Source organism: Ranitomeya imitator, chromosome 5, assembly GCF_032444005.1.
Source record: "Ranitomeya imitator isolate aRanImi1 chromosome 5, aRanImi1.pri, whole genome shotgun sequence".
NCBI lineage: Eukaryota > Metazoa > Chordata > Amphibia > Anura > Dendrobatidae > Ranitomeya > Ranitomeya imitator.
Genome location: NC_091286.1, coordinates 353459808 through 353477629, shown reverse-complemented (window position 1 = coordinate 353477629; position 17822 = coordinate 353459808). Strand labels below are relative to the sequence as shown.

The following is a 17822-nucleotide window of genomic DNA, read 5'->3' as shown; positions in this document are numbered from 1 at the left end:
CTGTTCACACCCAGCAGCCCTGCCCTGCCTCAGGCATTGTTTAATTATGCACCTGTGCCTCAGCCTGTTTCACTCTTCATCTGTGGCTCTAGATGGGCAGTGTGGAGGTTGGATCCGAAATGTCTGTCTGGACCTGGTCAACCTTTATCCTCGCTTGCCTACTCTGGCGCCATGGGGGTGACTCAGTATATGCTCCAGGTACAGCATGTTTTTAATGTGGTCTTGCATTTAGTTCATTTAGGAGGCCTTTATGGCACAGCGAATATAAAAAACGTAGTGTAGGACTGCCCCAATATGAGATTGCCGTGAAGAGGCGGGGTGGCTCAAAGAATTGATCAATTGTTTGCTAAATGTCTCATTTTGAAAATATAGTTAGAAATTAATATGTGCATTTGCACTTTATGTATTGCGTCTTAACCTTAGGCTGCGCTGGCTTCTCCCCTTTTTTTGAGATGACATACAGGTATATAGTATATACCGAAGAGATGACATACAGGTATATAATATATACAGGAGGAGATGACACATGGGTATATACTATATACAGGAGGAGATGACTTACAAGTATATACTATATACAGGAGGAGATGACACGTATATACTATATACAGGAGGAGATGACACAGGTATATACTATATACAGGAGGAGATGACACACAGGTATATACTATATACAGGAGGAGATGACAGACACATATATACTATATACAGGGGAGATGACACACAGGTATATACTATATTCAGGAGGAGATGACATCCCGGTATATACTATATACAGGGGAGATGACACACAGGTACATACTATATAGAGGGGCGATGACACACAGGTATATACTATATACTGGAGGAGATGACACACAGGTATATACTTTATACAGGAGCAGATGATACACAGGTATATACTATATACAGGGGGAGATGACTTACAGATATACACTCTATATAAAAGAGGAGATGACACATAGGTATAGAGGAGGAGAGGACATACAGCAGGTATATACTATATACAGGGGAGATGACATACAGGTATATACTATATACAGGAGATGACATACAGGTATATACTATATATAGGAGGAGATGACATACAGAGCAAAAAAAGGGGAGAAGCCAGCGCAGCCTAAGGTTAAGACGCAATACATAAAGTGCAAATGCACATATTAATTTCTAACTGTATTTTCAAAATGAGACATTTAGCAAACAATTGATCAATTCTTTGAGCCACCCCGCCTCTTCACGGCAATCTCATCCTACACTACGTTTTTTATATTCGCTGTGCCATAAAGGCCTCCTAAATGAACTAAATGCAAGACCACATTAAAAACATGCTGTACCTGGAGCATATACTGAGTCACCCCCATGGCGCCAGAGTAGGCAAGCGAGGATAAAGGTTGACCAGGTCCAGACAGACATTTCGGATCCAACCTCCACACTGCCCATCTAGAGCCACAGATGAAGAGTGAAACAGGCTGAGGCACAGGTGAATAATTAAACAAAGCCTGAGGCAGGGCAGGGCTGCTGTGTGTGAACAGCAGCCTATCAATCACTGAGACACAGAAAGAATGGCGCACATAACCAGGCGCGGCGCACGGCAACAGTGGTGGTCAGCCACTTACCAATAACAGAGCAAAAAAAGGGGAGAAGCCAGCGCAGCCTAAGGTTAAGACGCAATACATAAAGTGCAAATGCACATATTCATTTCTAACTGTATTTTCAAAATGAGACATTTAGCAAACAATTGATCAATTCTTTGAGCCACCCTGCCTCTTCACGGCAATCTCATCCTACACTACGTTTTTTATATTCGCTGTGCCATAAAGGCCTCCTAAATGAACTAAATGCAAGACCACATTAAAAACATGCTGTACCTGGAGCATATACTGAGTCACCCCCATGGCGCCAGAGTAGGCAAGCGAGGATAAAGGTTGACCAGGTCCAGACAGACATTTCGGATCCAACCTCCACACTGCCCATCTAGAGCCACAGATGAAGAGTGAAACAGGCTGAGGCACAGGTGCATAATTAAACAAAGCCTGAGGCAGGGCAGGGCTGCTGTGTGTGAACAGCAGCCTATCAATCGCTGAGACACAGAAAGAATGGCGCACATAACCAGGCGCGGCACACGGCAACAGTGGTGGTCAGCCACTTACCAATAACAGAGCAAATAAAGGGGAGAAGCCAGCGCAGCCTAAGGTTAAGACGCAATACATAAAGTGCAAATGCACATATTAATTTCTAACTGTATTTTCAAAATGAGACATTTAGCAAACAATTGATCAATTCTTTGAGCCACCCCGCCTCTTCACGGCAATCTCATCCTACACTACGTTTTTTATATTCGCTGTGCCATAAAGGCCTCCTAAATGAACTAAATGCAAGACCACATTAAAAACATGCTGTACCTGGAGCATATACTGAGTCACCCCCATGACGCAAGAGTAGGCAAGCAAGGATAAAGGTTGACCAGGTCCAGACAGACATTTCGGAACGAACCTCCACACTGCCCATCTAGAGCCACAGATGAAGAGTGAAACAGGCTGAGGCACAGGTGCCTGGTTATGTGCGCCATTCTTTCTGTGTCTCAGTGATTGATAGGCTGCTGTTCACACCCAGCAGCCCTGCCCTGCCTCAGGCATTGTTTAATTATGCACCTGTGCCTCAGCCTGTTTCACTCTTCATCTGTGGCTCTAGATGGGCAGTGTGGAGGTTGGATCCGAAATGTCTGTCTGGACCTGGTCAACCTTTATCCTCGCTTGCCTACTCTGGCGCCATGGGGGTGACTCAGTATATGCTCCAGGTACAGCATGTTTTTAATGTGGTCTTGCATTTAGTTCATTTAGGAGGCCTTTATGGCACAGCGAATATAAAAAACGTAGTGTAGGACTGCCCCAATATGAGATTGCCGTGAAGAGGCGGGGTGGCTCAAAGAATTGATCAATTGTTTGCTAAATGTCTCATTTTGAAAATATAGTTAGAAATTAATATGTGCATTTGCACTTTATGTATTGCGTCTTAACCTTAGGCTGCGCTGGCTTCTCCCCTTTTTTTGAGATGACATACAGGTATATAGTATATACCGAAGAGATGACATACAGGTATATAATATATACAGGAGGAGATGACACATGGGTATATACTATATACAGGAGGAGATGACTTACAAGTATATACTATATACAGGAGGAGATGACACGTATATACTATATACAGGAGGAGATGACACAGGTATATACTATATACAGGAGGAGATGACACACAGGTATATACTATATACAGGAGGAGATGACAGACACATATATACTATATACAGGGGAGATGACACACAGGTATATACTATATTCAGGAGGAGATGACATCCCGGTATATACTATATACAGGGGAGATGACACACAGGTACATACTATATAGAGGGGCGATGACACACAGGTATATACTATATACTGGAGGAGATGACACACAGGTATATACTTTATACAGGAGCAGATGATACACAGGTATATACTATATACAGGGGGAGATGACTTACAGATATACACTCTATATAAAAGAGGAGATGACACATAGGTATAGAGGAGGAGAGGACATACAGCAGGTATATACTATATACAGGGGAGATGACATACAGGTATATACTATATACAGGAGATGACATACAGGTATATACTATATATAGGAGGAGATGACATACAGAGCAAAAAAAGGGGAGAAGCCAGCGCAGCCTAAGGTTAAGACGCAATACATAAAGTGCAAATGCACATATTAATTTCTAACTGTATTTTCAAAATGAGACATTTAGCAAACAATTGATCAATTCTTTGAGCCACCCCGCCTCTTCACGGCAATCTCATCCTACACTACGTTTTTTATATTCGCTGTGCCATAAAGGCCTCCTAAATGAACTAAATGCAAGACCACATTAAAAACATGCTGTACCTGGAGCATATACTGAGTCACCCCCATGGCGCCAGAGTAGGCAAGCGAGGATAAAGGTTGACCAGGTCCAGACAGACATTTCGGATCCAACCTCCACACTGCCCATCTAGAGCCACAGATGAAGAGTGAAACAGGCTGAGGCACAGGTGAATAATTAAACAAAGCCTGAGGCAGGGCAGGGCTGCTGTGTGTGAACAGCAGCCTATCAATCACTGAGACACAGAAAGAATGGCGCACATAACCAGGCGCGGCGCACGGCAACAGTGGTGGTCAGCCACTTACCAATAACAGAGCAAAAAAAGGGGAGAAGCCAGCGCAGCCTAAGGTTAAGACGCAATACATAAAGTGCAAATGCACATATTCATTTCTAACTGTATTTTCAAAATGAGACATTTAGCAAACAATTGATCAATTCTTTGAGCCACCCTGCCTCTTCACGGCAATCTCATCCTACACTACGTTTTTTATATTCGCTGTGCCATAAAGGCCTCCTAAATGAACTAAATGCAAGACCACATTAAAAACATGCTGTACCTGGAGCATATACTGAGTCACCCCCATGGCGCCAGAGTAGGCAAGCGAGGATAAAGGTTGACCAGGTCCAGACAGACATTTCGGATCCAACCTCCACACTGCCCATCTAGAGCCACAGATGAAGAGTGAAACAGGCTGAGGCACAGGTGCATAATTAAACAAAGCCTGAGGCAGGGCAGGGCTGCTGTGTGTGAACAGCAGCCTATCAATCGCTGAGACACAGAAAGAATGGCGCACATAACCAGGCGCGGCACACGGCAACAGTGGTGGTCAGCCACTTACCAATAACAGAGCAAATAAAGGGGAGAAGCCAGCGCAGCCTAAGGTTAAGACGCAATACATAAAGTGCAAATGCACATATTAATTTCTAACTGTATTTTCAAAATGAGACATTTAGCAAACAATTGATCAATTCTTTGAGCCACCCCGCCTCTTCACGGCAATCTCATCCTACACTACGTTTTTTATATTCGCTGTGCCATAAAGGCCTCCTAAATGAACTAAATGCAAGACCACATTAAAAACATGCTGTACCTGGAGCATATACTGAGTCACCCCCATGACGCAAGAGTAGGCAAGCAAGGATAAAGGTTGACCAGGTCCAGACAGACATTTCGGAACCAACCTCCACACTGCCCATCTAGAGCCACAGATGAAGAGTGAAACAGGCTGAGGCACAGGTGCCTGGTTATGTGCGCCATTCTTTCTGTGTCTCAGTGATTGATAGGCTGCTGTTCACACCCAGCAGCCCTGCCCTGCCTCAGGCATTGTTTAATTATGCACCTGTGCCTCAGCCTGTTTCACTCTTCATCTGTGGCTCTAGATGGGCAGTGTGGAGGTTGGATCCGAAATGTCTGTCTGGACCTGGTCAACCTTTATCCTCGCTTGCCTACTCTGGCGCCATGGGGGTGACTCAGTATATGCTCCAGGTACAGCATGTTTTTAATGTGGTCTTGCATTTAGTTCATTTAGGAGGCCTTTATGGCACAGCGAATATAAAAAACGTAGTGTAGGACTGCCCCAATATGAGATTGCCGTGAAGAGGCGGGGTGGCTCAAAGAATTGATCAATTGTTTGCTAAATGTCTCATTTTGAAAATATAGTTAGAAATTAATATGTGCATTTGCACTTTATGTATTGCGTCTTAACCTTAGGCTGCGCTGGCTTCTCCCCTTTTTTTGAGAAGACATACAGGTATATAGTATATACCGAAGAGATGACATACAGGTATATAATATATACAGGAGGAGATGACACATGGGTATATACAATATACAGGAGGAGATGACATACAGCAGGTATATACTATTTACAGGGGAGATAGCATACAGGTATATACTATATACAAGAGAAGACATACAGGTGTACACTATATATAAGGGAGATGACAAACATATATACTGAGGTGAAAATGAGGGGTGTGAGGTGAAAATGAAAAGGTATGAGTGCAAAATGAGAGGAGTGAGGGAAAATAGTGGAGTGATCGGAAAATGACAGATGTGAGGTCGAAATGACAAGTGTTAGGGGGGAATGAGAGGAGTGAGGGGGAAAATAAGAGGAGTGAGGGGGAAAATGAGAGGTGTAAGGGAGAAAATGAGAGGTGTAAGGGAGAAAATGAGAGGCATGATGGGAAAATAAGAGACGTGAGGTGCTATAACTAACCACAGATATTTACTATGCCCAGGCAACGCCGGGCTCTTCAGCTAGTGTATATATATATATATATATATATATATATATATATATATATATATATATATATATATCATTGACACACATATATTCACATAAGTGTTAGATAGCAGAATAGCCGATAATTCAATTGTCGGGTTTTGTAAAATCATTGCAGAACCTGACAGGGTATCAGGGTATGAGATATGGTTTACATACAGTAAGCCATTGCATATCCGTTAGATTTATATATATGTCCCTGACTAATAATGTTAGTAGTGTGTGTGTGTAAAATTTTGGAGCTGTAGGTGTTAAGTTAAAGAATTAATTCACGGAAAAAAACGGCGTGGGGTCCCGCGCAATTTTCTCCACCAGAGAAGGAAAGTCAGTGACTGAGGGCAGATATTAATAGACTAGAGAGGGACTATGGTTATTGGCTCCCCGGCTAAAAAAAAATCTGCCCCCCCAGCCACCCCAGAAAAGGCGCATCTGTAAGATGCTTATAGCTAAAAAACTGCTTGAACACTAGAATCAGTCATGAAAAAGTAATACAGAGAATTAAATTCATAATAAACACAGCTCTATTAAGGACACCAATCAAAAGTACACTGCAAAAATGAGACTAGACATGATAAAAACATATAACAAATAATTAAAAACAAGGGGAGCAGGGCATCACATACAGGTCCTTCTCAAAAAATTAGCATATAGTGTTAAATTTCATTATTTACCATAATGTAATGATTACAATTAAACTTTCATATATTATAGATTCATTATCCACCAACTGAAATTTGTCAGGTCTTTTATTGTTTTAATACTGATGATTTTGGCATACAACTCCTGATAACCCAAAAAACCTGTCTCAATAAATTAGCATATCAAGAAAAGGTTCTCTAAACGACCTATTACCCTAATCTTCTGAATCAACTAATTAACTCTAAACACATGCAAAAGATACCTGAGGCTTTTATAAACTCCCTGCCTGGTTCATTACTCAAAACCCCCATCATGGGTAAGACTAGCGACCTGACAGATGTCAAGAAGGCCATCATTGACACCCTCAAGCAAGAGGGTAAGACCCAGAAAGAAATTTCTCAACAAATAGGCTGTTCCCAGAGTGCTGTATCAAGGCACCTCAATGGTAAGTCTGTTGGAAGGAAACAATGTGGCAGAAAACGCTGTACAACGAGAAGAGGAGACCGGACCCTGAGGAAGATTGTGGAGAAGGACCGATTCCAGACCTTGGGGAACCTGAGGAAGCAGTGGACTGAGTCTGGTGTGGAAACATCCAGAGCCACCGTGCACAGGCGTGTGCAGGAAATGGGCTACAGGTGCCGCATTCCCCAGGTAAAGCCACTTTTGAACCATAAACAGCGGCAGAGGCGCCTGACCTGGGCTACAGAGAAGCAGCACTGGACTGTTGCTAAGTGGTCCCAAGTACTTTTTTCTGATGAAAGCAAATTTTGCATGTCATTCGGAAATCAAGGTGCCAGAGTCTGGAGGAAGACTGGGGAGAAGGAAATGCCAAAATGCCTGAAGTCCAGTGTCAAGTACCCACAGTCAGTGATGGTGTGGGGTGCCATGTCAGCTGCTGGTGTTGGTCCACTGTGTTTCATCAAGGGCAGGGTCAATGCAGCTAGCTATCAGGAGATTTTGGAGCACTTCATGCTTCCATCGGCTGAAATGCTTTATGGAGATGAAGATTTCATTTTTCAGCACCTGCTCACAGTGCCAAAACCACTGGTAAATGGTTTACTGACCATGGTATTACTGTGCTCAATTGGCCTGCCAACTCTCCTGAACTGAACCCCATAGAGAATCTGTGGGATATTGTGAAGAGAAAGTTGAGAGACGCAAGACCCAACACTCTGGATGAGCTTAAGGCCGCTATTGAAGCATCCTGGGCCTCCATAACATCTCAGCAGTGTCACAGGCTGATTGCCTCCATGCCACGTCGCATTGAAGCAGTCATTTCTGCCAAAGGATTCCCGACCAAGTATTGAGTGCATAACTGAACATTATTATTTGATGGTTTTTTTGTTTGTTATTAAAAAACACTTTTATTTGATTGGATGGGTGAAATATGCTAATTTATTGAGACAGGTTTTTTGGGTTATCAGGAGTTGTATGCCAAAATCATCAGTATTAAAACAATAAAAGACCTGACACATTTCAGTTGGTGGATAATGAATCTATAATATATGAAAGTTTAATTGTAATCATTACATTATGGTAAATAATGAAATTTAACACTATATGCTAATTTTCTGAGAAGGACCTGTACAATACAAACATGATCTATAATAAGATAAGGAGAATATCATAGCCAAAAATATATAATTAAATATTACTAATTAATAAAGTGCTATGCATATAGTGAATCCAGATGGTACTGGAAGAAGTATATATAAAAAAGGGTGCTCAGTACATATAAGGCAGTATATATATGTTTATAGATGCCGCAAAGTGAAAATAATGGTCTATAAATTTCTTCATAGAGAGTAAAGTTAAAGTAAATATAGTAACCAGGATTCATCCTATATGTGGTGCCGCTGCTACACCCCACTCTAATGTGCGTTTCACACGTCGCTTTCTCAGGAACGTTACTGAGGCCGGTTTCACATGTCAGTGACTCCGGTACGTGAGGCGACAGTTTCCTCACGTACCGGAGCCACTGACACACGTAGACACATTAAAATCAATGCATCTGTTCAGATGTCATTGATTTTTTGCGGACCGTGTCTCCGTGTGCCAAACACGGAGACATGTCAGTCTTCGTTGGAGCGCACGTATTACACGGACCCATTAAAGTCAATGGGTCTGTGTAAAACACGTACCACACACGGACGTTGTCCGTGTGCCGTCCGTGTGCCGTGCAGGAGACAGCGCTACAGTAAGCGCTGTCCCCCCCACTGGTGCTGAAGCCGCGATTCATATCTTCCCTGCAGCAGTGTTTGCTGTAGAGAAGATATGAATAATTGTGTTTAAAATAAAGATCTATGTGCCCCCCGCTCTCCCACCCCCTGTGCGCCCCCCCGCTGTTCTGACAATACTCACCCGGCTCCCTCGCTTGCTGGCGCTGCTTCCTGTTCTGGCTGCATCTTCGTGGTGCCGCCGATTACAGTCATGAATATGCGGCCCCACCTCCCATAGGGGTGGAGCCGCATATTCATTACTGTAAATGAGCGGCCCCACGTGACCGCATACAGGAGAAGATGCGGCCAGAACAGGAAGCAGCACCGGCGAGGGAGCGAGCCGGGTGAGTATTTTCAGAACAGCGGGGGGCGCACAGGGGGTCGGGGGTCGCACAGGGGGTGGGAGGGCGGGGGGCACATAGATCTTTATTTTAAACACAATTATTCATATCTTCTCTACAGCAAACTCTGCTGCAGGGATGATATGAATGGGGCTTCAGCACCAGATGCTGGTACGTGTGGTACCCAGCACGGTGCGTGTGGTACCCAGTGGGCACACGGGTGGCACACGTGTGCCGCACGTGTGCCACACTGATGTGCCACAGAAACGTAGGGGCACACGGACACGGATAATTCCGGTACTGATTTTTTCCGGTACCGGAATTATCTGGACGTGTGAGACTGGCCTTAGGCTGCGCTGACTCCCCGCCTAATGCGGTGATCTTGACAGCATGAGAAAATGTTCAGAAACTTTCACACGTTAATGAGTTCATGTCCGGTCAGGCAGGGAGGCTCCACAGGCAGCTTTTCTTTCATTACACAGTGGTTTACAGCCCGGCTGGTAGCACTAGCACCGCTCCGGGTTGTAAACTATTTAACCCCTTGAGATGGATTGCAGCGTGGGACTTGACTATACGACGGACAGGTATGGGATATTGTTGCTTTTTTACTTTGGATTTTTTACAGAGGAGTGAGGGCTTCGCTTGGATTGAGAATGCAATAAAGATGTTAAACCTGTGTGTTTCATTATTTCATTAAAAAACTTTATTCTTAATGTGTGTGTGTTTTTAACCTTTACTTACTATTATATTAATCTATATACATAATTGTCTAAGGGGTACTTCTGTCTGTCTGTCTGTCCTTCTGTAACGGTTATTCGTTCGCTGATTGGTCTCAACAGCTGCCTGTCATGGCTGCCGCGACCAATCAGCGATGCGCACAGTCCGGAAGAGAAGAAAATGGCCGCTCCTTACTCCCCGCACTCACTGCCCGGCGCCCGCATGCTCCCCTCCGGTCTGCCCTCACACAGGGTTAATGGCAGCGGTAACGTCCCGTGGTGTGCAGTCCATTACCGCTGCTATTAACCCTGTGTGACCACGTTTTTTTACTATTGACGCAGCCTATGCAGCGTCAATAGTAAAAACATCGAATGTTAAAAATAATAAAAAATTATTATATACTTACCTACGCCGCCTTTCTCGCTCCTCGCGATGCAACCGGCATGCTCCGGTCGCACGGATGGTCTGGCAGAAGGACCTGCCATGACGTCACGGTCATGTGACCGCGACGTCATCACAAGTCCTGTGCGCCTGCGTGAAAAGGACCTGCCGTGACATCACGGCAGGTCCTGCACAACAAGGACCTGCCGTGACGTCATGGTCATGTGACCGCAACACAGTCACGTGACCGCGACGTCAGCACACCCTCGGACCGGAAGATGCCGCCTGCACCCCACAGAGGCGACAGTGCTACAACGCGACTGCGGAAGGTGAGTCTGTATTTATTTTTTATTTTTTTAACCTGTATCATACGTGGCTGGGCAAAATACTACATAGCTGGGCAATATACTACATGGGCTGTGCAATATGCTATGTGGCTCTGTGCTGTAGGCAATATACTACGTCACTGGACAATATACTACGTGGCTGGGCAATATACTACGTGGCTGGGCAATATACTACGTGGCTGGGCAATATACTACGTGCCTGGGCAATATATTACGTGGACATACATATTCTAGGATACCCGATGCGTTAGAATCGGGCAACCATCTAGTAATAGATAAGTGTCTTATTGACACCTTTCCATTATTAACCAGGCTTAATGTCACCTTTCAATTGCAAGGTGACATTAACCCTGGACCCGTCGAAGCACCTTGTGTGCGAAACGGCCATCGTCCGTACTCCAATACCGCACCCTCCTGTATACCTGATGTCCTGACGGATGTATTTTATATATCTTCTCCAATAAAGCTCACGAACTTTACTGCTACCCTGGGGTGAGTGCCACATATTTTCTCTCCTCTCGATTGCATTTGGACATTAACCCCTTATTATCCCACTAGATGGTGGCCCGATTCTAACGCATCGGGTATTCTAGAATATGCATGTCCACGTAGTATATTGCACAGCCCAGCCACATAGTATATTGCCCAGCCACATAGTATATTGCCCAGTCACATACTATATTGCCCAGTCACGTAGTATATTGCCCAGCCACATAGTATATTGCCCAGCCACGTAGTATATTGCCCAACCACGTAGTATATTGCCCAGTCACGTACTATATTGCCCAGCCACATAGTATATTGCCAAGCCTCGTAGTATATTGCCCAGCCACGTAGTATATTGCCCAGCCATGTAGTATATTGCCCAGCCACGTAGTATATTGCCCAGCCACATAGTATATTGCCCAGTCACGTAGTATATTGCACAGCCCGCATAGTGTATTGCACAGCCCACGTAGTATATTGCCCAGCCCGCGTAGTATATTGCCCAGCCCGTGTAGTATATTGCACAGCCCACATAGTATATTGCACAGCCCGCGTAGTACATTGCCCAGCCCGCGTAGTATATTGCCCAGCCCACGTAGTATATTGCCCAGCCCACGTAGTATATTGCCCAACATGCGTAGTATATTTCACATCCCGCATAGTACATTGCCCAGCCCGTGTAGTATATTGCACAGCCCACGTAGTATATAGCAATGTGGGCATCATATCCCTGTTAAAAAAAAGAATTAATTAAAATAAAAAATAGTTATAAACTCACCTTCCGTTGGCCCCTGAATCGAGGAAGCGTTTACTGATGCTCCTCACGCACTCCAGTCTCAGGAGTGCATTGCGGTCTCTCGCGAGACCGCTACGTCATCATCTCGTGAGATCGCAATGCATGGACCGGTCACTGGAGCATCGCGAGGAGCGGGAAAGGCGCCGGAAGGTGAGTATATGATGATTTTTTACTTTATTATTTTTAACATTAAATTTTTTTACTATTGATGCTGCGTATGCAGCATCAATAGTAAAAATGTTGGTCACACAGGGTTAATAGCAGCGTTAATGGAGTGCATTACACCTCGGCATAACGCGGTCCATTAACGCTGCCATTAACCCTGTGTGAGCGCTGACTGGAGGGGAGTATGGAGCAGGCACTGACTGCGGGGAGGAAGGAGCGGCCATGTTGCCTCCAGACTGCACCCGTCGCTGATTGGTCGTGGCAGTGGTCGTGGGCGTTTTGCCACGACCAATCAGCGACTTGGATTTCCATGACAGACAGAGGCCGCAACCAATGAATATTCGTGACAGAAACACAGACAGACAGACAGACAGATGGAAGTAACCCTTAGACAATTATATAATAGATATGCCACTGCCACAGGGCAATGGGAATAGAGATGCTAAGTGCCAGAATTGGTGCTTCTTACAGATGTGCCTTTTCTGGGGTGGCTGGGGGCATATTTTTTTAGCCAGGGGGGCCAATAACCATGGTCCCTCTCTAGGCTTTTAAAGGGACACTGTCACCTGAATTTGGAGGGAACAATCTTCAGGCATGGAGGCGGGGTTTTTGGGTGTTTGATTCACCCTTTCCTTACCCGCTGGCTGCATGCTGGCTGCAATATTGGATTGAAGTTCATTCTCTGTCCTCCGTAGTACATGCCTGCACAAGGCAACTATGTCTCATGTCCTGTTGGGTTCGGTAATGATTTTACAGAACCCGCCAACTGAATTTATTGGCTATTCTGCTATCTAGCTCTGTATGAAATATAAAGATATGTATATGTATCTCACTGATATGATGTATATATATTTTCGAGAATATTTGAGGCCGTGGATCCATTATATGTCCATTTTGCAAGCCGGAGAGAAAATCTCACCATACGGATGCCATACAAATGTCACACAGATACTTTGATGAGGAAGAAAAAAAATCGCATCCTCATATTGCACACGGTTGACGTACGAGTCACTGTTTGGGAACATTTCTGCTAATCTCGGCTGTGAAAAACGGACCGATTTTTTATACATTATGTGTGACTCCAGCCTAGCAAACTCACATTGTCTTAGGAAATTACAAATATCACTCATTACCTCTAGCACACAATTGAAATTCTTTTGAGCAATTTAGCTGATGCCATGATCTAATCACCAAGTTTCTCAAATATTACATTCACACAGTGGTTATGACCCAAAGCAATCCTCATCACACCTCTGATACCTGCTCAAGCAAAAGATAAAGCTCAAACCAGCTAGCACTTTATATAAAAACATCAACTCTTCATGCAATTTACTCACAAAGACAATTGTAAAAATCCACCCATAGTTTTAACCCCTTTCTGACATATGACGTACTATCCCATTGAGGTGGGGTGGGCCCGTATGACCACCGACGGGATAATACGTCATACGCGATCGGCCACGCTCGCAGCTGACATCCGGCACTATGTGCCAGGAGCGGTCACGGACCGCCCCCGGCACATTAACCCCCGTCACATAATATAAAAGTACACATATTTAGTATCACCGCGTCCGTAACGACCCAACCTATAAAACTGTCCCACTAGTTAACCCCTTCAGTAAACACCGTAAGAAAAAAAAAATAAAAACGAGGCAAAAAACAACACTTTATTATCATACGCCGAACAAAAAGTGGAATAACACGCGATCAAAAAGACATATATAAATAACCATGGTACCGCTGAAAACGTCATCGTGTCCCGCAAAAAACGAGCCGCCATACAGCATCATCAGCAAAAAAATAAAAAAGTTATAGTCCTGAGAATAAAGCGATGCCAAAATAATTATTTTTTCTATAAAATAGTTTTTATCGCATAAAAGCGCCAAAACATAAAAAAATGATATAAATGAGGTATCGCTGTAATCGTACTGACCCGAAGAATAAAACTGCTTTATCAATTTTACCAAACACGGAACCGTATAAACGTCTCCCCCAAAAGAAATTCATGAATAGCTGGTTTTTGGTCATTCTGCCTCACAAAAATCGGAATAAAAAGCGATCAAAAAATGTCACGTGCCCAAAAATGTTACCAATAAAAACGTCAACTCGTCCCGCAAAAAACAAGACCTCACATGACTCTGTGGACTCAAATATGGAAAAATTACAGCTCTCAAAATGTTGTAATGCAAAAAATATTTTTTGCAATAAAAAGCGTCTTTCAGTGTGTGACGGCTGCCAATCATAAAAATCCGCTAAATCACCCCCTTAGTTAGGGAAAAATTAAAAAATTAAAAGAATGTATTTATTTCCATTTTCCCATTAGGGCTAGGGTTAGGGTTAAGGCTACAGTTAGGGATGGGGTTAAAGTTAGGGTTGGGGCTAAAGTTAGGATTAGGGTTTGGATTACATTTACGGTTGGGAATAGGGTTGGGATTAGGGTTAGGGGTGTTTCTGGGTTAGAGGTGTGGTTAGGGTTACCATTTGGATTAGGGTTAGGGGTGTGTATGGATTAGGGTTTCAGTTATAATTGGGGGTTTCCACTGTTTAGGCACATCAGTGGCTCTCCAAACGCAACATGGCGTCCGATCTCAATTCCAGCCAATTCTGTATTGAAAAAGTAAAACAGTGCTCCTTCCCTTCCGAGCTCTCCCGTGTGCCCAAACAGGGGTTTACCCCAACATATGGGGTATCAGCCTACTCAGGACAAATTGGACAACAACTTTTGGGGTCCAATTTCTCCTATTACCCTTGGGAAAATACAAAACTGTGGGCTAAAAAATAATTTTTTGTGGGAATTTTTTAATTTTTTTATTTTCACGGCTCTGCGTTATAAACTGTAGTGAAATACTTGGGGATCCAAGTTCTCACAACACATCTAGATAAGTTCCTTGGGGTGTCTAGTTTCCAATATGGGGTCACTTGTGGGGGGTTTCTACTGTTTAGGTACATCAGTGGCTCTCCAAACGCAACATGGGGTCCCATCTCAATTCCTGTCAATTTTGCATTGAAAAGTCAAATGGCGCTCCTTCGCTTCCGAGCTCTGTCATGCGCCCAAACAATGGTATACCCCCACATATGGGGTATCGGCGTACTCAGGACAAATTGTACAACAACTTTTGGTGTCCATTTTCTCCTGTTACCCTTGGTAAAATAAAACAAATTGGAGCTGAAGTAAATTTTTTGTGAAAAAAAGTTAAATGTTCATTTTTATTTAAAACTAGCTGAAGAGCCCGGCGTTGCCTGGGCATAGTAAATATCTGTGGTTAGTTATAGCACCTCACTTCTCTTATTTTCCCATCACGCCTCTCATTTTCCCAATCACATCTTTCATTTTCCCCCTCACATCTCTCATTTTCTCCCTCACACCTCTCATTTTCTCCCTCACTCCTCTCATTCCCCCCTAACACTTGTCATTTCAACCTCACATCTGTCATTTTCTGATCACTCCACTATTTTTCCTCACTCCTCTCATTTTGCACTCACACCTTTTCATTTTCACCTCACACCTCTCATTTTCACCTCATCACCTCAGTATATACATGTTTGTCATCTCCCTTATATATAGTATACATCTGTATGTCATCTCCTGTATATAGTATATACCTGTATGTCATCTCCCCTGTATATAGTATATACCTGCTGTGTCATCTCCCCTATATATAGTATATACCTGAATGTCATCTCCTTCTATATATAGTATATACCTGTATGTCATCTCCTCCTGTATATAGTATACTAGATTGTGGCCCGATTCTAACGCTTCGGGTATTCTAGAATATGCATGTCCCCGTAGTATATGGACAATGATGATTCCTGAATTCGCGGCAGACTGTGCCCGTTGCTGATTGGTCGAGGCAACCTTTAGGACATCATCGTCGACATGGCAACCATTATGACATCTACGTCGATACTGTGCCCGTTGCTGATTGGTCGAGGCCTGGCGGCCTCGACCAATCAGAGACGCGGGATTTCTACGTCGATGCTGTGCCCATTGCTGATTGGTCGAGGCCGCCAGAGAGGCGGGATTTCCAGGACAGACAGAAAGACAGACAGAAAGACAGACAGAAAGACAGACAGACGGAAAAACCCTTAGACAATTATATATATAGATATCTGTGTGTCATCTCCTCCTGTATCTATATATATAATTGTCTAAGGGTTTTTCCGTCTGTCTGTCTGTCTGTCCTGGAAATCCCGCATCTCTGATTGGTCGAGGCCGCCAGGCCTCGACCAATCAGCGACGGGCACAGCATCGACGTAGAAATCCCGCATCTCTGATTGGTCGAGGCCGCCAGGCCTCGACCAATCAGTGACCGGCACAGCGACGATGATGTCATAAAGGACGTAGACATCCCGCGTCTCTGATTGGTCGAGGCCGCCAGGCCTCGACCAATCAGCAACGGGCACTGTTATGGCTGGCAATCAGGCAACACAGCGTGCAGTAATCAGCGCACATACAGAGATCTGGCAATAACCAAAAACAATAGGACGAGCTCTGAGACGTGGAATCTCTGTAGACTGCAGTACCTGATCTATCCTCACACAACTATAAGCAGCAGTGGATTGCGCCTATCACTACCTATGCAACTCGACACTGCCTGAGGAGCTGACTAGCCTGAAGATAGAAATACAAGCCTGACTTACCTCAGAGAAATACCCCAAAGGAATAGGCAGCCCCCCACATATAATGACTGTTAGCAAGATGAAAAGACAAACCTAGGAATGAAATAGATTCAGCAAAGTGAGGCCCGATATTCTAGACAGAGCGAGGATAGCAAAGAGAACTATGCAGTCTACAAAAAACCCTAAAACGAAAACCACGCAAAGGGGCAAAAAGACCCACCGTGCCGAACTAACAGCACGGCGGTGCACTCCTTTGCTTCTCAGAGCTTCCAGCAAAAGTTAATAGCAAGCTGGACAGAAAAAACAGAAAACAAACTAGAAGCACTTATCTAGCAGAGCAGCAGGCCCAAGGAAAGATGCAGTAGCTCAGATCCAACACTGGAACATTGACAAGGAGCAAGGAAGACAGACTCAGGTGGAGCTAAATAGCAAGGCAGCCAACGAGCTCACCAAAACACCTGAGGGAGGAAGCCCAGAGACTGCAATACCACTTGTGACCACAGAAGTGAATTCAGCCACAGAATTCACAACAGTACCCCCCCCTTGAGGAGGGGTCACCGAACCCTCACCAGAACCCCCAGGCCGACCAGGATGAGCCACATGAAAGGCACGAACAAGATCTGGGGCATGGACATCAGAGGCAAAAACCCAGGAATTATCTTCCTGAGCATAACCCTTCCATTTGACCAGATACTGGAGTTTCCGTCTAGAGACACGAGAATCCAAAATCTTCTCCACAATATACTCCAATTCCCCCTCCACCAAAACAGGGGCAGGAGGCTCCACAGATGGAACCATAGGTGCCACGTATCTCCTCAACAACGACCTATGGAATACATTATGTATGGAAAAGGAGTCTGGGAGGATCAGACGAAAAGACACCGGATTGAGAATCTCAGAAATCCTATAC

The 17822-nt window shown here is 44.3% G+C and overlaps 1 protein-coding gene across 2 annotated transcripts in view; it reads left to right on the top strand.

The window, feature by feature from the left end:
* Positions 1–17822, top strand: part of MEI4 (meiotic double-stranded break formation protein 4) — a 410518-nt gene that overhangs the window by 372551 nt on the left and 20145 nt on the right. The window lies entirely within an intron of this gene.